This window comes from Spermophilus citellus (genome assembly GCF_964194105.1).
Source record: "Spermophilus citellus genome assembly, chromosome: X".
Lineage (NCBI taxonomy): Eukaryota > Metazoa > Chordata > Mammalia > Rodentia > Sciuridae > Spermophilus > Spermophilus citellus.
In genome coordinates, this window is record NC_138190.1 from 5678645 (window position 1) to 5700877 (window position 22233).

The following is a 22233-nucleotide window of genomic DNA, read 5'->3' on the forward strand; positions in this document are numbered from 1 at the left end:
GACAACTCAGGCTGATTTATCATGTGACCTATTTATTTTTAAAAAGTTTTCTTGAAATATAGCCATACCATTTGATTATGTTTTATCTGCAGCAGCTTTTGGGCTATAGTGGCTGAGTTGAATAATTGAGATAGAAATTGTATGGCCCACAAAGGACTAGCTGGTTCTTTATAGATGAAGTTGGTCAACCTCTGTTCTAGCCTCTCAAATATAATGTGTTTTTTAAACTTATGAAATCTATTGCATATTTTTATTCAATATTAAGTATGTACTATTTTATATAGCAGAAAATGAATCTACTTAGGCTAATCCTATCTTAAGCTGGGTAGTTAGATAACCATAACACCCACTGCCCCAATTAGTGGATATCAGAGATTTTCCCTATTAGTTTTATCATAACAGCATCCTTATGAGACTTTGTGCTGAATTCCTCACTGATTATCACCACCATCCAGTGAAATAATACATGCCCATGGGTTGGGGACTGTACCTGGGAAAAATCCTGATTATAACTTTCATATAAGTCACTAGCAGAGCTCCAAATCAAGATAAGTACCAACCACATGTGAGCAATAGCCATGATGATGAAATGGAAATGCTGGTATCAGCCTCAAATCACAGGCTTCAAGGTACACATGGAAATTACAGTTACAAAGAAAGCAGTATCCTTTCAGAGTGGAGAATGAAATCTTCTGCATTATCAGAGAATCATATCTAACAACATGTGGTCTCCTTTCTTGAAATTGTGCAGCGGAGCCAATTGGCGCAAATGATTATACTCTTCATTTCCCTACTGACCTTTCATCTTTTTTATTCTTGTCAATTTTCCTGGTGAAGCGTTACCATTTTGATGGGGGTGTGGATGTCACGAAATCACGTTCTGCATCACACTGAAAATTATGGCCGCAAAGCCTTCTTAAATTACACTCTAATAGTATTTTCTTGGAAGTCATTATGAATTTTGGTTCTTCCTAACCTTTGCCACCAGGGATCAAATAGCACAGCTCAACGTTTCCGTTGCTGCATTTTATAATGGCGGTAATGTAAGAATTTACTGGGGACTTTATATACAGAGACAAAAGCATGCCACTTTATGAAGCTATTAAACACCATGGATTTTCCCACATGAGAGATCAAGCTTATTGTATTTCCCAAGTTTCCCAGCAGTTACCCACTAGCCCAGCTTCATTGTGTGAGATGGTGTGTTTGGCCCAGCCATGCTCTAACCCAGGGTCATTAGCATCTTGACTGCAACCCAGCAATATCACCAAGGCATAGCTGTAGAGACAACGCGCCACTCCATCACCATGGGTTGTTACTGCGGGACACCTGGCCAATAAGCAGGAGAGGTTATTATATTCCCTTTTGACAATAGAAGCTTTTCAAGGGCCAACAATACAATTTTTTTTTTTATAGCAGAGATTAAAGTTAAGCAGAGAGGAGTCTGCTCTTGTGTGCAGACATCCAGACATTCTCAGCCAAAGCAGGCAGTAAGCCGCACCATCAAAATTCTAACTTGAAACTCCCAAGGTTCTCCAATTAGATGCTTATCTTTTCTTTTATGGGTGAGGCTTTGTTTAAAGCAAAATTTCTTAACAGAGAAAATATGGTTTCACTACCAAAATGCATTTGCTATGGAAATGGAAGACTGCTGAAACGTAGGAGGAAAATGATTAACATGAAAAATGATTAAATAATATACCTTTATGTTCACAAGCTCTTAAAATGCAGAATGATATTCTTTCTATTTAGGGGGATCTGTGGTACTCATTAGGACTCTCTTTGGGGGTAATTTAGTTATTAAAATCAATTGTGTCTTATGGAAATCATGAAAACATTTCTTAGATTTGAAGGTTTGTGTTTTTTTTTTTTTAAATTAAGAGTACTCTGAATCTGGAGGTATTTACTGTGTGGTTTTAGTCACTGATATAACTCTAAAAATATGTGAAGCTGCCTATGAGATATAAATCATCCGACCGCCAAATGCCCTTGTTGCTTCTTCAATTGGGAGAAGAGGGAAGATTCCCTCTCATGGTCGTCTGGTGGACATAGTGGTCACTGGGGCAACTTCAGGACATCCACTTGGCAACTGCAGCATGCAGTGGCAGCTAACTACATATAAAAAGTGAAATATTGGTTGCATAGAGCTAAATCCTGATTGGGCAGGAACTTCTAAACTACTGAATGGACAGCTCATCAAGGGCACGAAGATTGTGCTTCTAATTCCCCAAAGTTTACAAAGCACAAAAGTTCACCCAGTGACTGCTGATTCATGGTGTGATTTTCATTTCCTTTCATGGTTCCCCAGAGACCTGGGCCTATTCCTCTGTGAACCCATAGGGAAAGCAATTGCACACTGAGTATATGCAACAATTTTGATAGCAGAGATTAATCCTTGTCCACATAAATTTTCCTTGGGATTCCATGTTCAGTCAAGTCTAATGGTAATGACTCTAAGCTGAGAAAAGTGAACACAGCCTTGATGGTGCTTAGATATAGATGGAGTCACAGGACCTGCTGGGAAGAAATGGCTTCTATTGACTTATATTTGCTGACAGGATGCTGTCAGGGGAACGAAGGTGCTGTCGGAAGGACAGACTTGGCGAACGGGAAATACAAGACATTTTAAGGTCCGTCTCCTGAAAAAATAAACTCAAAAAAGAGTGAAATGACGGAGGACTTGACCCAATCCTCCAGCACTATTCGGGCTGCACATATTTTCAGCATCTGTCATAAAAGCTCACAGTGCTATGAGGGACTTGAAGTTTAATGGTGTGTAAATTTTTTTAACTCTCTTGTTGCCTCTTGGCTGCTGCCTCTGAATGTGGAAAAGCATTTTTTTTTTGCATTTAGTTTTAGAAGCACAAAGAGGAAAATACAAAGCACTAAGTGCCTTGAGTTAAATACGCTGAGAATTCTGTGCTCAGGAACACATCCAAATGTCAATTCAACTTGACTTTTGGAAATTTCCAGACCCGAGGTTTCCAGAGCCCTGATGCAATTTTTTTTTTGGCTTGCAAGACCTCCCTATTTGCACCCACCTATAGTCATTATGACTCCAAATGATTGACTTTCTTATCCTTCAAGTTCTCTAGATATCTGGTCACTGGTGGAGGAAATCACTCCCACGTTCAGCTCTCCCTTGCTCATTTCATCACGTAGCCATTTTGGGAATGTGGGGAATTGAATTCAAGGAGAAATGAGTAGAAAATCATTTTTAATTTCAAAGGGAATCCCAGGTATCTCTATACTTGAATATATGAATACTATGCAATTTATGAGGTGCTGGGAAATATACTACATTATGTAGAAAGATTTAATGCAATCCATGGAGCTCCAAATGCCCTTTGGAGTGTTTGAAGCCAACATTTACAAATACAATTTTAAATAGAGGATAACTAAATGGGTGTTATTATTCTGTTCTAAGCCTACTAACGAATTCTTAAGAATGTAGCATGAACTGGTTGTCAAGGTAATGTCTGGGAAGGTGGCAGAAACTGTCACTAAGCCAAGTGGAAAAATTAAACCTTCTCTCTGTCATATTCCAGCAATCCTAAAGCAAAAAAAAAAAAAAAATTCCTAGACACCTCTCAGAGCCCTTTTGTATTCTCTTCTCTTTCATCCCTCAATCCTCTTTTCCATTTCCCCATAGATGTCCAAACAAAATAGAATGTTCCCCAAGAAAACTCATTTAGAGAAGTTGAGTTTGGGGTCAGTCTTTTTATTTTATTTTATTTTTCCATCTATGAGTCTTTCTTTTAGTTTATACCCTCTGGGCTGATTCAAATTAGAAGAGCATTTTGGACTCTACAGAGGACACATGGTAGAGTACCCTAAATTGGAAATGCATGTTTCATGATAACAGACATTTCCACTCTTTCTGGGCATTTCCAATTGCTGTAAAGCACCTCTGTGACATTAACTAATCCATAGACCCTCTGGAGACTCAGCAGAGAAACTGAGGCCATGAAAGTGATTACAGGGCCATTAAGCATAAATGGTGGAAAAGAAATTACATTTGAATTTTTTTCATGTTCTGCTTTCATATAAATTACATAAGACAATGGAAAGAAAAGACCATCTGGGTTTGAATTTCATAAAATGAGACTCACATCTGCTTTGGTATGTCATATAAATATTCCCTCATTAGAGAGTTCAGTCTATGAAACACTTTTTGTCAAAAAAGCACTAAGAAAAAAGGGGGAGAGATTGCATTTCATGGATGCTGATTATGTTTAAATCCTCAGTTCTAAATATCAACCAGCAAACACCTCAGAGGATTGTATGTAACTTTATTTTTAGAAATTCAAGTATCTTAGGCTGTGTCTACTTTGGCCAAGTAATATGCACTACTTTTTTATTTGTTAAGCATGGGATTTGGTGCTTTTCTTCATGAAAATTAAAGGGCCTTTGTGTTTAGTTCAACTTTTAAAAAGGGCAGAGGATGGAAAGGTGCACAATTGTAGATAAATCCTTTGGCCTCATCAACATGAAATGAATGTTTCCAACCATATTGTGTTATTTAGCTCTCTGGCCATCATTTGGCTCTTCCTTTTTCTCACCTGCTATCTCTTGGCTCAACCTACTTTGTGTTGGTTCCATCTCAAACTTCATGTGATAACAATACGGTGGCAGTAGGTCTAGACTTTGCATCCTCTTAGGTTCAAGTCCAGGGGGAAGAAAAGAGGTGCCTTTTCAAAATCTTATTGATGCTGAATGGGTGACATGCATATCCTAGAACTAATCACCAATCACAAAGCTTAGGGAAGGTGGTATTCTGATTGGCTGGGGCCTAATCACATGCCTCACTTCTGAATCAAGGAAGTGAAACTTACCCAAAGCTTATGGGCCAAGAATGAAGGAGGCATGGTCATTGTAGTGAGCAATTTCTAAGATGGCCCCCAATGATCCATGTTTCCTGGTATTTATGCCTTTGAGTAATCCCCTCCCTGTGAGTGTAGGTTGGATCTAGTGACTTACTTCTAACCAACAGAATACGGTAAAGGTGATGGGATATCATTTCCAAAATTGGGTTACATAAGATGACTTATTGCTGGCAGACTCTCACTATTCCCTTCCTGGCTGGCACACTTGGATGAAACAAGCTGCCATGTTGAAGGGACCCATAAGGCTAAGAACTGAGCATGGCCTACAGCCAATAGTCATTGAGGAATGGAGAACTTCAGTCCAAACACCCTCAGGGAACTGAATCCTGGCAATAGCCACCTAGGTGAACTTGGAAGCAGACCCATCAAAATTTCAGATGAGATCCCAGTCTTGGCTGGTTACTTGATTGCAGACCTATGACAGACCATGCAGTAGGGAATACAGCTATGCCATGTTCAAATTCTTAACTCAAAGAAACTGTGCAAAATGTATGTTGGTTATGTTGCTAAGTTTGTGGTAGTTTGTCATGTAAGCCATAAATTGCTAATACAGTGTACCATGTAAATTTGGGGTAGATACACTGGAGAGGGGTAACTGAAGTGTGGGTAATAAAAGTAATAACTGCTCACAATAACATATTATAGGCATGATCTAATTAATCCTTCCAGAAACCCTATGAGGTGAGTAACAATTGCTTCCCCCCCCCAGTTTTTTAAGATGAGGAGATTAAAGCATAGAGAAATTAAATAACTAGCTCAAGCCTAATGTGGTGGTGCACACCTGTAATCCCAGTGATTTAGGAGGCTGAGGCAAGATAATTGCAAGTTTGAGGCCAACCTCCACAATTTAGCAAGGCCCTAAGAACTTACTGAGACCCAGTCTCAAAAATAAAACATAAAAAAGGAACTCAGTGGTTAAGTGATCCTGAGGTTTCACCCCTGGTCCCCCACCCAAAAAGTAGCTCAAAATCACATAGTCAAAAATAGCACTATTGGGGCTGGGATTGTGGCTCAACAGTAGAGTGCTCACCTATCATGTGCGAGGTGCTGGGTTTGATCCTCAGCACCACATAAAAATAAATAAATTAAAGGTATTGTGTCCAAATACAACTAAAAAAATTAAAATAGCACTATTAAAATGAGAATTGAGAGGGTAGAATGTGCTATTGACAGAGCAAATTTTAAACCTTAAGTGGTTTGAAATACAATTGCTTCCTTGTCTTGTCTTTTCATAGATTAAGTTAAGCTCAGGATTTTTCCCCATTTTAAAGATTTTAAGAGCCACACTAAATAGAAATCTTCCTTGGGCAAACTGCTAATCCTTCAAAGTGGATTCAATGACCACACAAGGGGTCTTAAGAATCAACTAAATTTAGTAGCCCAAAAGTAGCAAGAACAACAAATCACTGTCACCTGTTGCCAACCTTGCCTTACTTGCCTAGTCTTGTTCTTTCCTGAAAGTTTTTGGACCAGCTCTGAGCAGAACTGAGAATGTGGTGGAATCTGGAACTTGTTTTGCTTTCCTTCACCCACAGCCGGCATACCAGGGCTTGGTCATGAATACAATGTAACTCCTTTGTCACCGCTGTCCCGAGCCCATCTTCTCTTGCAACATTATTTCCCTGCCAAGAACTGCATTTCCCTGAATAAGCAGGGTCCCTGGAAGTTAGTGTGTCTGCAATGAATCAAGAGCTCCCCCTTTCAGGGATGTAATAAAGCAATCCAAGCACAAGAACTGAGGTGGATCAGGTGGATTTTAAGGGCTCATCCCGTCATGAGAAGATGTAGTTCTATGATTGCTTGTCTTGCTCTGTCTTATATTATGGTTTTTATTCTTATTTTATTTCACTTGTGGATTGTGACCTTTTTGAGGTTTGTGACTTCCACATAAATGTTTTTAATTTTTAAAAAATGCATGATTGTTACAGTTTGGATGTGAGGTGTGCCCCAAAAATCACATGTGAGACAATGCAAGAAGGTTTGGAGGAGAACTGTTTGTCTTATAGCCTTATCCTAATCAGTGAATTAATCACTGACGGGATTAAATGAGTGGTAACTGGAGGCAGGTGCAGTGTGGCTGGAGGAAGTGGTTCATTGGGGGCTATGGGGTATATATTTTGTATCTGGAGAGTAGAGTCTTTCTGCTTTCTGATTACCATATGAGCTGCTTCCTTCTGCTACACTCTTCGGCCATGATTTCTGCCTCACCTCAAGCCTGAGTAATGGAGCTGGCCTTCTGTGGACTAAGATCTCTGAAACCATGAGTCCCTAAATAAACCTTTCTTCCTTTACAGTTGTTCTGGTCAGATTTTTTAGTCATAGCAGCAAAAAAGCTGAATAAAGCAATGATGCTTGGGCTGGAAATGTTACTCAGGGGTATAGCATTTGTCTAGCATGTGCTAGACCCAGGGTTCAATGACCAGAAATTACATCATTCATATATATATATATATATATACATACATACATATACAAATATACATATATGATATATAGATATATTATATATAATTATATATAATGAAATATATATATAATGCTCATAGTCTCAAGTTCTTACTATGTAGATAGAAAAATATTTATGAAAAAAAACACATCCTGAAGAAAAGTAATCTCAGAAATAACCTTTTATTTTTAGAAATATGTTTCCCTTTTTTGTTGCTCTTTTATATTTTTTACTTTATGATTAACTCCAGAAGAACAGAATCATAATATGCTATAACTAATGATGATGGATGTTTTGTTTCAGGTGAAAACAGAAGGCAAATGTGTTCATTAATATTGTTGATTATTTGTAGCACATTATGTATGTCCTAGCCAAGATTATACTGCTTAGTTTTATTTTTAATATAATGACTGAAAATTTTCACCCTGCTTAGAAATAAATAATCCCAGATATTATTTCAGTTTTAAAATTTGTATTTGTTCTTTTTAGTTATACATGATAGTTGAGTATATTTTGAAATATTTATACAAACAAGGAGTATATCTTATTCTAATTAGGATCCCAGTCTTATTATTGTACATGATGTGGGGATTCACTGTGGTGTATTCATATATGTACATAGGAAAATTATGTCATTTTATTCTGCTGTCTTTTTTTTCTATTCCTGTTCTCCCTCCCTTCCCTTCATTCTCTTTTGTCTAATCTATTCCACATAGAACAGAAGTTGGTAAACTATAGCCCTTAGGAAAATCTGGCCCTCTGCTTGTATTTGTAAATAGTTTTATGGGAACCCTACCACACCTGTTTATTTACATATTGTCCATAGCTAATTTTGCACTACAATTGTAGTATTGAGTAGTTGTGACCGAGACCTAATGGCCAGCAAAGCTAAAAATATTTCTATTTGAGCTTTAACAGAAAGCATTTGCTGACCTTTGACAGAGTGTGGACACTGCTTCTTAACTTGAAAGGACATTAATAATGTCTAAGCTGTGATTTGATTTGATGGTGCTAATTTCCTTTTGAGCAATGAGCAACTGGTGTTTGTTCATTACTTTTGTATGATACCTTCCTCTAAAGTATTTAGGTCTGCTTATAGATTTGCACATCTAGTACAAGGTTTATAAGCTCTTCTTCCAAACTCAAAGTGGTTAGTTGTCCTTCACAAGTTGCATATGCTGAGGATAGAAGAAACTCAGAGAACACTTCAGGTTCACAATTGCAAAGTCAGGCCCCTCGTGATGATGATTTGTGTTTGCAGTTGTGTTTTCTGCATTGTACCAAAACTAATGTAAAAGGAAGATATTTGGTTCATCACCTATTTGTCTACCAGTTATCCTGAATAATACCAATACCAAAATCTGCATGAATACCAATAATCCTACTTCCAGACAGCACATCTTTTCAGAGGCAGTGTCATCTAGTCCATGATACTCTTTCTAAGTGGCTAAGAATGTGACTTCTGCCCCCTGTGGATCTCCCCTAGTCCCAGGGGTCAGTCCTTATTCTGAGTCTTATGCTCCCAGAGTCCTCTTTTGTTCATACTTCTCCCCATGCTCAGGATTCTGTTGGGCTAAGTGGATGTGAAACCCATTTCAAGATCATGCCTCTGGTACCTGAGACCTAGGAATTCCCTGCCCAGGTGTCTTATGTCTGCTTCTGAGTCCATATGGATTCTTCCAAGTGGCCCTCATCTATCTAAGGGTAGGGTGAACAGTGCTGCTGGGTGCACTCCCAGGCCTAAGAGTTGCCTAAGGAAGTGGCTATTTGTAGAGCATTCACATGGCAGCTGGATGCATGAGCTGGAGTATCCACTCTCATGTGCGTGAGGCCTCTTGTCATTTATGGTAGATCTGGAGACAAGAAAGAGAAAGGGCTGTGCTCTGGATAGGCTCTGAAAATTCATCATGTTTCTTAAAACCCAGTCTTGATCTTACTGGTTTACAAGCAGTCTCTCTTGACTAAACTGTAAATTCCTGGAATGCAGAGGCCACCTCCTATATTTTCCTATATGGTACTTATACGGTGGCTAAGACATCATGGGTGCTCAATAGATACTGGAATACTGAAAGCACCACACAATTGTGTTACTGAACTGACAACCCAATGAAAGTCAATGTTCCTCTTTTTGTTTTATCTAACATACTAACCCAAACTTAATGCCGCAAAACCACCATTTTATTATGGTCACAGCTCAGTGGGCCAAGGATTTGGAGAGCACAGAAGGATGAATTGTCTCTGTTCTGCAAAGTCTAAAAGATTCAAAAGCTGCGATGACTCAACAGCTGGGGCTGGATTCATCTGGAGACCCACTTAACTCACACATTTGGCTGGGAACAGAATAATACATGTAGCCTCTCTCTGTGGCTGCTTGGGCTTCCTTACAGCATGGTGTCTGGGTTTCAAGAATGATCATCCCCAAAATAACAGGCTTGGAAATCATTGCAGTCACAAGCCCAGCAAGGTTCAAGATAAAGGAAAATGGGCTCCCACCTTTGACAAGAGCATGTGGGACAGGAAATATAGTTGTGGTCCTATCTTCAGTAAAAAAAAAAAATGTGCCATAGTTATGTATTAAGTAGACATTCTTTTAGAAAAATTAACACATGTGCCTCCCAGACCTATGAAGAAGGAGAGTAAACTTTTTCAAATAAATTGAAACATGGGAAAAAAATCTGCTTTCACCACACTTTTGTTTAGAGAGATTGCAGTAAAAGGTATGGACTGCCTGTATGAGGTGAGAGGTCTAAAATGTGCTCCACTTAAAATAATGATTAGGGGCTTGCAATGGTTTCTTTCCCACTGAGTGGTTGATCGTTTCATTGCATTCACTGTGTCCCTGTGGTATAGAGTTACTTCTATATGAAGTACTAAAATAGCTTTTCAAAAACAAGACAGGAAGTTTCATGCTCTAATGAACTAATATAGTAAAATGTCAATATCATTAACTGAAAAAAGTAGCAGACAAATGTTTCAGTTAAACTCAGCTAGGAAAGTTCTTTTCTTTGGGAACTTACTTGTATTTAATAATGCCAAATGTCTTCTTTGATATAAGGGGAGTAACCAAGGACAGGGTAGAGAGGAAGAGCTGGAGTAGAAGATTAACATTAAACAGGGATGATAGGCGGGAGGGAAAGGGAGAGTTAAGGGAAATTGCATGGAATTGGAAGGTGAGCCTCAGGGTTGTACACAATTACATATAAGAGGAAAGGAGGAGTAGGATAAAAATTATATAAGTGGAAGAAACGATTTTTAGTAGAGGGGGTGGAGAGAGAGAAGGGGAGGGGAGGGGAGGGGAGGGGAGGGGGGATAGTGGAGAATGGGATAGACAGCAGAATACATCAGTCACTAGAAAGGCAATTTATAAATCAATGGAAATGTAACTGATGTGACACAGCAATCTGTATACGGGGTAAAAATGGGAGTTCATAACCCACTTGAATCAATCTGTGAAATATGGTATATTAAGAACTATGTAATGTTTTGAACAACCAACAATAAAATATTATAAAAAAAAAAAGAAACACAGTCATCATGATTAATACAAAGAAAATGCTATAAGTAAAGATGTTATGAGTAAAAATATTATAAGATTCTATAGATTTGTTGTCCAAATGGTTTATTTGTAGGGCAAAGAAATGAAATGATTATACGCAGTCTTCGGAAATTTCAGAATGCATGTATTTTGAAAATAACAGTGAGTTGAAAGAGAAGGACCACTATGAATTGGTGGAGGCCACTATGACACACCATTGTAAATAGAGTAGCTTCCTACAGTTTCTTAAAGTTTTTAATTTACTCTTTTAGTTTCCAAAATATGCTTCTCTTAAGACAATGGAGACACGTGCCTCCAAGACAGAGTCAGGAGAGATTTTGAATGGTGTCTTCCAGGATCTCCACTAAAAATATTTTGTTTCTATACCTCACCCTTCTCCCAGCTTAACCCACTTAGTGATTAAGAAATAGGGGATCCCTGATCCTATCATTTATTGAATATCAGATGGAAACCAACTCTTAGGTCCAAAAATGCCAATCTTCTTCCAAGATACCTTTCTACAAATGAAACTTCTGGCAAATACTGGCTTAACAAACACTGGCCTGCCAGACTCTCCAGGGTGAATAGGCAGAACAACTTTACCTTGAGATAAAAGGCACACAAAGATAAATTCAGAAGGACCTTCCAGTTTGATAGCCCAGAGGTTTCCAAATCCACTCCACAGAATTAGTGCCCATACATGGCCAATGGAATTCTGTGCATCCACCAATGTTGAAATCAAATTGGCTCTGGTTTTATCTGTTTCATGGATCAGGTTTCCTTACCAGCTTTCATGGGAAAACATTTGAAAACTAGTAGCACCTCATTGTTTGTAGCTCATGTTCACATTCATTTCAGTTCTTCCTCATAAATATTGATGTTACAAAATGGATTCTGGGCATCTCTAAATAATTTAGAGAGCTCACTTCATTTCATCTCCCAATCATGGTTTAGCTTAGTTAAGCATTTTTTAACACCATAAACTATTTTTTTTAACCAAAGAGATCAATTATTGTTGGAGTCATGGGCAATGTAACAGTATCAAATGCTTTGGATCTCCTCTCCTCTCTTTGGTCCCTAGTTGAAGATTCTCAGGGTATAATCATTCTTTTACTAACTTATTTTAAATTGTTAGATCATTTGAGTATGAAAAATACACAGACTGATATATCTCAAGATGGTGACATATTTTAGCAGTGGCTTGGTTCTGATTGGACCCTTAATACAGTGCTTGTTTTATGAGGCAGTTTGGGGAAAAGAACAGAGAAGAATTGAAATGATCACATTGAACCTCAAAGCTGCAATTGAGGAAGATATTGTTCATCTGAATTAAAAAATGTGCAGTCCAATTCTTTCCCTTGGATACTGTTGTTTATAGTACCTATGGCTTGTTTCAGGTAACGCTTTGCTGATTCCTCTATGCAAATCCAAGTACTTATCACAAAGGGGCAGAGAGGAATTTCTACTGCATTATTGCAACTACTTGATCTTACTTAGTTTGGCAGGCTGTCTCTAATATGACTCCCAATGATCCTTGCTTCCTGATATTCATGCCTTTGTATAATCCCATCCTTTTTAGTGTGGACTACCCTAGTGAAGTGCTTCTAACCAACATTATGACAAAGGTTATAGGAAGTCACTTCCATAACTAAGTTACAAGAGATTCCAACTTTAACTTGCTATCCAGATAGGAAAGGGCTGGTAAATGTTTTTGTGTGTCTCAGTCAGTGTGGACTGCTATAACAGAATACCATAGACTGGATGGCTTAAAAACAGAAATTTATTTCTTACAGTGTTGGAGTCTGGGAAATCCTGCCAGCATTTTCAGGTTCTGGTGAGGGCTCTATTTCTGGTTCACAGATGGTTGTCTTCTTGCTGTGTCCTCATGTGGTAGAGAACAGAAAAAGAGAGGAAGTGACCTCTTTCCTGTCTCTCTTTTTTTTTCTTTTCCTGATATTCATGCCCTTGTATAATCCCATTCTTTTTATAAGAGAACTAACCCTGCTGTGAGGGCTCTACCTTCATTACATAATCACCTTCCAAACGCTCCATATCCAAGTAGCATCATATTGGAGATTACATTTTCAACATATAAATTTGCAGGGAACACAAATACTCAATCCACAGCAGTGTGGCTCACTAGATCATCCTAGAATATGTTATCTCCTCTGGAGGTTCAGGTTTGTGTTGCTTTGGGTGGATTTATTGCTGAAACAAAAGGCAACAAAATGTATATTGAATACAATACAATAGAAGTTTGTTTCTTGATCATGAAATAGTAGCGGGCAAGTTCAAAGGTTGGAAGGATATCTTTCCGTCCCTCATATAATCATTCAGGGGTCCAGGATGATAGAAACTCTGTCATCATAAAAATAAAACATTGTTCTGGGATGGAGAGAGTGGCTCATCTTTATTACAGCCAGCAGGAAGGGAAAGAGAACATGATAACCCATGTAGAAGATCTACAGGCCAGACCTTTATGTGAAGTATGTCTCTTCTGATCACATTCCATTGACTGTATCTAATCACCTGACCATATCTCACTGCAAGAGAGCCTGGAAAATGTAGTCTTTTGGCTGAGTGGCCATTTCTTAGTGACAACTCCATACCAAGGAGGGAGCCTAAGAAGTTTTGATGGACAGTCACACATTCTACTATAAATTTATTTCCAAGAATAAAGTGTTCTTGGAAACTGAATTTTATATAACTTTCACATATCACAAATATTATTATTTTTGATTTTTTCTAACCATTTTAAACTACAGAACCATTCTGAGCTCACAGGCCATAGAAATAGAGGCAATGGGCTAGATTTGGTCTGTGGTCCATGGTTTGCTCACCCCTAACCTAGATTGTCAGATAGCTCAGTCTTGTATACATTGGACATGTTTTTCCAGGTTTCATGGCCACTTTATAAATAATGTTTCATAAAACATTTTCATGTAATACTCAGACTTGAGTCTCTAGGGGTGTTCTGGGTTGGAGAAAAGACAGTAGAAAAATAATATCCCAGCCCTAAATGGTTAACATTTATATTGCAACATAAATTATTCTGTGCTCCAGATTGCCTGTGGTATCCATGCAGAATGATTAATGTCAAGATGATAAAATGATGCAGTCTCTTGAATTTGATTCCAGCTGTTCCCGTCTTTGATATGATTTGTGAATGACATTTGTATTTTTCACCAGTGATTAGTTAATGCTGGGAAGGACGGCCAGATGATAGCTGTCTAGAATCCTGAAGGCAAAGATTTACTTGGCTGGAAAACTGTTCAATAGAATAGCGTTACAACATTTACCACAAATTCATTTAGCATTTGTCATTAGAAGGTGCTTAGCATCCGGAAAACAACCTGTAACTTGAAGTATTTCTTAGACTATTTGATTATACTGTGATTACTGAATGCTGGTAACCAAAAAAAGACTTCATCCACATGATGCATTGCTCTTGTTTAGAACTCAAATGAACTCTAAAGAAATGATTCCATTTTCTCCAGGAGCCATTTATTGACTTATTCATGGCTAGAGGAAATCTCATCTATGTATCACAGTTTGGAAATCAAGTGTCAAAAGTTACTGGATTTAGGTAATAATGATAACAGTGATCCATTTATTAGTTTACTCATAATGTGCCAGCTGCTAAACTATTTTGCACTCATTTTGTCTTCACACCAGTGCTTTGAAACATTATGCTTCCTTGCCAGAAGTTTCATCCACCCACCAAGTCATGCGAAGGGCAGGTAGCTTCCAGTCTTCTATTTTCTTTGCATTCATGTAACCTCTTATATTATGATTCTCAGGGAATACAATGCAGTCAGTATAACTCAATGCTCCTCACCTTCAGCATTATTGACATTTGGGTTCAGACCATTCTTTGAGTGGGGCTGTCCTATGCATTGTAGGATATTTAGTGTGCCCCTGGCCTCTACCCACTAGACGCCAGCAGCACCATCTTTGTACTAGTTATGACAACCAAAATTGTCTTCAGACCTTGCAAATGTCCCTTAGAGAACAAAATCACCCCAAGTAGAGAACCACTAGTTTGACTCAATCTGCTCAGTGCAACATTTGAGTATGTCAAATTGTCCTTGGCCTGTGTTTTCACTTCCTAGGTGAAACCTTCTTGGAATGAGCTTCTCTTTACTTCAGGAATTGGAATGTGAGCTGCATCTAATTTATCATGAATTCTGCTTCATGAAAAACAGAGTTCATTATGATGTTAGCCATAGTGACTGAATTCTCTACTCTAGATCCATATTACTACAAAAGAGGTATCAAGTTTTAAAAAATAAGTAAAAAGAGCAGATTAAGTAGGACTCTCCCTCTCTCACACACTCTTTCTCTATCTCTCTTTCTCCTCTCTCATCTCTGTATAGATCAACATCTTCATAGCCTCACAGTAAATAAATGAAGTGTTTTCTCTGCATGTGTGTTCTTGGGCATTTATTTTGCTTTCCTTTGTGCTATTCTGTATATTCAAAACTGTCTGAAATAAATATTTAACATTTTTTCTTTTAAGTATGGAGGATTGAATCCAGGGGCAGATACCACTGAATTATATACCCAGTCCTTTTTTATTTTTTATTTTGAGGCAGGATCTCACTAAGTTGCTCAAAGTGTCACTAAATTGCTGAGGCTGGCCTTGAACTAATAGTCATCCTGCCTCTGGCTCCTGAGTTTCTAGGATTACAGGTGAGTGCCACCACACCCAGTTCATCTTTTTTTTTTTTGGGGGGGGGTACCAGGGATTGAACTCAGGGACACTGAGCCACATCCCCAGCCTTATTTTGTATTTTATTTAGAGACAGGGTCTCACTGAGTTGCTTAGTGCCTTACTGTTGCTGAGGCTGGCCTTCAACTTATACTCATCCTGCCTCAGCTTTCCAAGCTGCAGGAATTATAGACATGTACCACAGTACCCGGCTCCAGTTTATCATTTTTGATAAGACAAAAATTCCTTTTAAACATGGAGTTACTAACCCACATTTAGCATTCTAATTGATAGTAACAATTTATTTAGATACTATGAGGCAGGTTTCTTATCAGAACATGATTGCAATTATATCTCCAATGACAAAACTTCTTATGGAGAACTTGATTGGTGAATATAGGAAAATAATATGTGTTAATTAATGAAGAAAATAAAATTAGAGCAATGTCCTAAAAATTCAAAATGCCAGGGATCTGCAAAAATAAACATCCCATCTGCCAATTTACATTTTTAATATTTTCATTAAAGAACTATGGAGGACAGGAGCAGCAGTTGCTTTGTATTACATGCTATCTGGGATCAGCAATAGTGGACTAACAAGGTTTTCCTACATTTCAGATGTTTGTCAATGATTGATTGTTGACATTCATATCTACATATGCTTGCCAGGCTCTGGGGGCATAAGGTCTCGAAATGGAGGCCAGGTCTTCTATTGATTTTGCACAAGAGCAGACCACACTAGAGTGTTCTAATGTGCTGGCAGAATATTCTGACCACTGATAACAATGTGCAGATAATTTAGCTTAGAATTTCAAGGCCAAGGAGGAACACAGCTTGGGAACACTGCCTGCCAAGGCTTTTGATGACTGAAAAGTCCCAAGCAAGCACACAGCTTGCCCACTCAGCACAGGCACTTGGCTCCAGCCTGTCATTAAATTGTGGGCATGGACCCAGCCCCAGGCTAGGAAAGCAGCCCCTCCTGGTCCATGAGCAGAGTAGGAAGCCCTGACCATGAATCCTCTGGAAGCTGGGAATGTTACCTCCTGAGTGGCCCTGATGCCAGCTCCCGCATACAGAAGTGGGAGAAGTGATGGCTTTCAGGCTGAGGCCTGTCAAAGCAGAATTCCCCAATTCCCAGCCAAAGAACTTAATCCTGAGGTGGAAAACAAATAAAATTCATACAAAGCAAACCCAACAATTCCCTTTCCTTGTGAGAAAGGAAATGACTGGGTGATGGTTTTGGATGAACACTACCCAGGACCATGGTTTCTCTCCTCCTTGTAGCGGAGGCTGAGGAAACTCTGCTCATATTAATAGGGTCAGCAAGTTCAAGCTGTTGGTCCTTCTTATCAGCAGCACCTCGATGGGGTTCCCTAGCTATTATAGCGGATTTTGTTTGCTTCTTGATTTTTCTTTAGCTTCTGGTTCTCTGACCGATAGAAGCAATCGGATTTCTTAACCAGAATTAGATTGCTAAGTCCCTTATTGCACAAGAGAGGAAATATTCTCAAGTAATTTTCATTCAGATGAAATGGGGATAAACCAGTCTTGAAATAGTTAGAAGGAAAGAATTAAAATAGTAACTCTATTCCCAGGTATGTTTTTCTCCCGTAGGAAACAGTGGTTTAAAGTTTATGGAGCAGGTTAATGAGTTGGAGAGCCTTGCCTTTTGGCTCAGGTCCTAAAATAAGACTTTTAAACACACTTCAAAACTATATAGCACTTCTCATTAATGGCAAATAAAGAATTAGGTCCTGAATTAGGATGTAAAGGCAGCATGATTCATATAGTAATAAGTAGCAGAAATGAGGTTTTATGAAAATGAAAAATTTCATTTATTAAATGATTCCTGGAATGCCATTGGCATTTATTTTGCTGTGTTTTTTTTCCAATAAGCTCTTTGATATTTTTCAGAATTTTCTTCAATAAATATATATTGCTAGAGAAAATGGAATAAACTTAAGAGCTGAAAAACTGATGAGATACGAAAATGATGTTACAAGAAGTAGACAATTGCCTTCAAAAACCTGTAGGAAAAAATGTTTGACTTTGTTCAAAATTGTGGATTGAAGTACTTTTAAACCTATTTTTGTGATTCTAATTCTGTTTATCTTTAATGGGTCCAAAGTAGAAATCTTTGTTCCCTTTTCTAATATTTAAAGTTAATAGAAATGTGTATAACTTGAAAATCTGAGCATCTTTTGAGTTCTTATTGTTGATGATTTTTTTCTTGATGTCAGTTTTCATTCATGTGTGCCTTTTGGATCACCCAAACCAGCACATTGATTCTTTTTGTTCTGCGTGAAATGCTGGATGTCAGAAGAGCTTCTAATGATAAAGCTACTAATATTTATATGGCAACAAATGAGAGCAGTTTCGGCTAACTTTCAATTGAGTAAATGTTTTAGAATTTGGAACAAACCTGAATAGTGCAAAATGCAAATGTAACATTGATGTCCACCCTCCCTCCTTCCTCTCCTTTTGTCCCCTTTCTTCCTATCTTCTTCCCTCTCTCCCTCCTATCTTTGTTTCTTTTCCTCTCACCTTCCCTCTTTTCCTCCCTTCCCTACTTTCTTTTTCAGTTATCATTCACTAAAGACATACAACAAAGTAGGGACTATGTTAGGCCTCCAAGATATTAAAAGTTGACAATGATGCATAATTCCTAACCTTAGGGAGTTTAGGTTCTAGTGAGGGAAAGTTTCTCACATAAAGGCAACAATTTACAGATTCTTCTGAACTGTGTAAAAGAGAAAGAAAAAAGAAAGAAGGAGAGAAAGAAAAGAAGGAAAGATGGAAAGAAGGAGAGAGAGAAGAGAAGAGAAGAGAGCTGCATTTGGGGGCTACTATATTATTTAAAAAAATACCCCCCCAATGTCCCACCAGTATTCTAGGAAGGATATGCCTCCAAGATTAACAAAAACAATTATTCTCTCAAATTAGCCATGGGAAGTGGAGCTTCATATCAATAACAATGCTGCTCTTAACAATGGTAATTGTCTTAAACACTATTAATAGTGTTGCCTTTAACAGCACAGCAATAGTGCAGCAGAGGTGGCTGTGACCAGAAGTACCTCATCTCTAGATCTAATATAAAAGGTGAACACACCAGTATTTCCTGTGCTGCAAGAATGTCTAGAAATAATCCATTTTTGCAATACAAAAATATTTTGAGAGCTTAGGTAGTCTCCTTTTAAGTATTTTTAAAAATATACATGGAAACCTCAATCTCTCTTTTTACATTAATAATGATTTAAAAAATATTACTAGCAAAAGATCCCTCCATCTAAATTGCACATATGTGAGAAATAGCTCTCTTGAGCATTAGCTCATTGGCAGCCTCCACATCCAGGGAGAAGCTGGAGGTGTTTACTCTCCCCACATCCCTCCCTACCTTACTGGCATCAAATGGGTGGAGTCCAGAGACACTGCTAAACATCCTGCAATGCCCCCAAACAGGACTCACCACAAAGAAACATCCAGTCCCAAATGTCTTCTGAGATGGAGAAATCCTGCTCTAGAGAAAAAAAAAAAGCAGCTGAAGACTGAACAACGAGGAAAAGGGGTGTCAGAAGGCTTTGTCCCCACAACCAGTGAGGTGAGGAAGGAAAAGTATTTATATAAAATGTGCTCAACAGATACTGACTTTCCTGTCCTGTGGGTCCATGAAGGTAGAAGATTGTACTTGGCAATTTCATTAGACCCAAAACACATAAGCAAACAAAGTCTGTAATATCCTGCCTAAATTGAAAATGAAAACTTGACACCCAGACTGTAATTAGCAAGAATGAACAACTTCCTCGTTTTCCCCCAATTCACCAGGGCATTTTAACACTCAGTCATCTCATTTCCTCCCAGAGCTGTAAAGGTGTCATGATTTCAATCTCTCTAGTGGAATTTTTCTGCAACACCAAGCCTGGCCCTTCCACTTTGGAGATGTTTATGACGGCTGTGTCCGACAGCATTAAGGAAAATTGGCCACATTTGTGTCTTGGAAGCTGTCATGAGCTGTGTTGATTTTCCTCTAGTCAGAGCTGTCCCTGAGGGTTTCCTGGTTTTAAGGGCAAAACCCTCAGGAAGAATGGGTTGCCTTTGAAAGTCAGCCTAGCCGGTAGCTCTCTGAAGTCAGTTAAGACAAAGTCCACTCACAGTGTTGCTTGGAGGCTATTCAGCAGGGAACAGGAGCCCTGTGACCTTTCTCTCTGGGCTGTCCTCTATTCCTGGGACATCTCCTATGATGCTACGTGCCAGCATAATTTAATCCCCATCCCTCCATCAGCAAATGTTAGCCTTGCTCAAACAAGTCCATCAAGACAAGATTGATTGGCTTAGAATTTTTTTTTTAAATACATGTATATCAGGGCCTAGAAATGAAGCCCAGGAGGGAGCAGGCAACTGTATGTTTTGGACCCTGAATCTGGCGGCATTGCTTAATGAGGAGAGCCTTCCCGATGGGATCAAGGCTTCAGCCTCTGCAGGCCATTGGCCCTGTGAACTCTGGGGTCAAAGGGTCACGCCCTGGCACTTCTGCTCCCAGTCAGTCATTTGAAGGTTTCAAACATGACCCTAACAGCCACCTTCTCCATTTCAGGACGTCCTGAGTGCTGGGTCTGGAATGCAGAAAGGGAGCAAGAGGCAACCGATAACAGATGCTGGGATTTGGCCACCCCCTTCCTTTCTCTGCCTGCACCAATTCCCTAGGGGCCCAGGGTCAGAAGCTTTGATTGGGCTCATCATTCCAAGTTGACAGCTGCACGTTTGTTCTTGTCTGAGTCTCTTGCTGCTTCTCAACCTGGCCTCCCGAAGATGGACTCATCCAAAGCCTGACATGGAGACTGAAACTTAGGGTATCCATCTTTGCCATCATCTACATTCACTTATTTATTGGGTGCTGACTACAGGCTCCAAGAAACAGTTGGACCACTGAAAGCTACGCAGCTAACTCCATCTGAATAGGCCTGCTCCAATTTTCCAACTCAGGACTATTTTTCTCACCTGACCCTGTCTTCTCTGTTACTCAAATTCTTTTGGGGGTGAAAAAATGGAAACACAAAGTAGGTAAAACCAAATATGATTTAGGTTGAAAAGCAATCAATTGAAAATTCCTGTATGCAGAACCATTGTCTTATTTAAATATATTTACTTTTTACATTTTAAAAATTGCTCATCAAAATTTATTCTACCACTCCAGGTGAAAGAACCACAAGAAGACTAAAAATATTTTTAATTGACACATAGTAATTTATATATTTATGGAGTGCATGGTGACATTTCAAAACATGTATATTATGTGTGATGATCAGATCAGGGCAATCAGCATATCTGTCACCTCAGATGTTTCTCATTTCTTTGTGTTGGGAACATGGAAAATCCTACTAGCAATTTTGAAATATTAAGTGAGTTGTGGCGACCCATAGTAGTTCTGCTATGCTAGAGAATACTAGGAATTTTTCTTCTTATCCAAGTGCACCCTTGAATCATTAACCATCCTCTCTCCATCCTCCTGCCCAGGCTCTGGTAACTATTATTCTATTCTCTACTTCCACAACTTTTTAGCTTCCACATGTGAGTGAGAAAACGTAGTGTTTGTCTTTGTATGTCTGACTTATTTCACTTAACATAATGTCATTCAGTTTTATCCATGTTGCTGCAAATGACAGAATTTTTTAATGGCTGAATAATATTTCATTGTGTATGCATACCACATTTTCTTGCCCATTTATTCACACATCTGTGTTAAAATGTGATGACTTTCTTGATTTCTTTCTTAGCAATTTTGTTGTTGGTATATAAAAAAGCTACTAATTTGGTATGTTGATTTTGTATCTATCCACTTTATTTAATTTGTTGATCAGTCCTAAGAGTTTTTCAATGGCATTTTTCCCATGAATAAAATCATGTCATCTTCAAATAGGAAAAATTTGAATTCCTCCTTTCCTATTTGGATGTCCTTTATTTCTTTCTCTCCCTTTATTACTCTGGCTAAGTGTTTCAATACTATATTGAATAAGAGTGATGAAAGTAGGCTTCCTTCTGGCAATATATGCATATCCATGTTTATAGCAGCACAATTCATAATACCCAGGCTATGGAACCAGCCCAGGTGCTTGTCAACAGATGAATAAATAAAGAAAATGTGGTATATATACATAATTGTGTTTTACTCAGCCATAAAGAAGAATGAAATATGTCATTTGGAGGAAAATGGATGGAACTGGAGACATAATTTTGAGCAAGATAAATGAGACTCAAGAGAGAAACATATTTTTATGTTTTCCCTCATATGTGGAAGATAAAGGGGAAAAAGACATATCATAAAAGTAGAAAGGTGACTATAGTATAGAGGAAGGGGGTAATGGGGAGGAAGGAGGGAAGGGTGGGGGCAAAATTGATCAAGTTGTATTTCTATATATGTGGGAATATGTCACAATGAAAACCCCCATTCTGTATAATTGAGATGAACTAATGAAAACAATAATTTTTAAATGTTTAAAGATGAAATATAATAAAAATTAGTCAAACTATTTAAAAAGTGGGCATCCTTATCTTTCTGTTTAATTTAAATTTTGAGACAGGATCTTGTTAAATTGCTGAAGCTGGCCTTGAACTTGAGATCCTCCTGCCTGGACCTTCTATGTAACTGGGATTACATGGT

The 22233-nt window shown here is 38.4% G+C and overlaps 1 long non-coding RNA gene across 2 annotated transcripts in view; it reads left to right on the top strand.

The window, feature by feature from the left end:
- Positions 1–21911, top strand: part of LOC308639950 — a 176188-nt gene extending 154277 nt beyond the window's left edge. For both annotated transcript variants that reach the window (XR_014020134.1, XR_014020135.1), the window contains 3 exons: positions 15463–15559; positions 19038–19176; positions 20170–21911. This is a non-coding gene — a long non-coding RNA (uncharacterized lncRNA). The remainder of the gene's footprint in view (positions 1–15462; positions 15560–19037; positions 19177–20169) is intronic.
- The last annotated feature ends 322 nt before the right edge of the window (positions 21912–22233 follow it).